This window comes from Condylura cristata, unplaced genomic scaffold (genome assembly GCF_000260355.1).
Source record: "Condylura cristata isolate star-nosed mole 26May11 unplaced genomic scaffold, ConCri1.0 scaffold00045, whole genome shotgun sequence".
NCBI classification, from domain to species: domain Eukaryota; kingdom Metazoa; phylum Chordata; class Mammalia; order Eulipotyphla; family Talpidae; genus Condylura; species Condylura cristata.
This window is the reverse complement of record NW_004567146.1, coordinates 2,013,640-2,014,748: the sequence shown is the minus strand read 5'-3', so window position 1 is coordinate 2,014,748 and position 1,109 is coordinate 2,013,640.

The following is a 1,109-nucleotide window of genomic DNA, read 5'->3' as shown; positions in this document are numbered from 1 at the left end:
TCCACAAATATTTCTCTCTCAAGGTCCATTGTCTGCAACTTGCTTCACTGAAAACTTCTCCCCACCACTCACTGCTTCCAATGCACTTCAGTAGTTTCATTGCTCACTGCTGCCCTAGCTGTGCACCCCCGTCCTCTAGCTGGGGTTCCACACCTCTGCTGGACAATGCCCTTGCTTATGTTCTTCCTTTAGTATAAAACACAAACCTGTCTATTGAGGATTTTATTAACTTCTTACTGATTGGCCACAGAATAATTTTTTTTAAAGATTTATTTATTTATTCATACAGAACTGGGGTACAGGCCAGAGATGTAGAGGGTGAGAGGATTCACCTGAGACAGAGTGGGGAGCACAACAGGCAGATCGACGAAGTACACTGCTGAGGGGAGCAACGGGCGGGTCAGGAGAGGTCTGCTGCGCCATGTGGTCACCTCCGGGGCAGGTGGGAATCGAACTCATGTGGCAGTGGCTTAAGCTTCTTAGTGCTGTGCTTTAACCCGCTGCGCCACCAGGGAGGGCCAGAATAATTCTTTCTGTGGGGTAAAGGTAAAGTTCACACATGTGTCAGCATAATGAGGACAGTCATGGCGTGGATGGCAGAGTTCCAGGTGATAGCCAGGGTGTCTGCCTTAGATGGAAGCCCTGTGGGATTTCCTCCAGAGTGTGGGAAGGATGTAGAACGTGATGGGGGTCATTTCTATGCTGTTATATGGCAAAAGTGATAGGGTTTGGAGGTGTTCCTAGGACTTGTACCACTTAAGAAAACCTGAAATGTAATGAAATCATGTAGCACACAACAAAGTCATTGAGGTTTTCCAAAATTTAACCATAACTGAACAAATTTACATGATGTTATTTTAATATGCTCTAAATTAAAAATTAAAAAGCAATTTTGAATAACCAGCTAGTAGTAAAGATGTAATATCTTTCTTTCTCTATATAGGTAGGATTACAAATTTATTGTCATATGAAGAGACATTAAAAAAGTATTAATAAGAACATATATACAATGGAATATTACTCAGCGACCAAAAAAGAGAAACACATGTCTTTTGCAGCAACTTGGATGGAGCTGGAAAAGATCATGCTTAGTGAGATAAGCCAGAAAG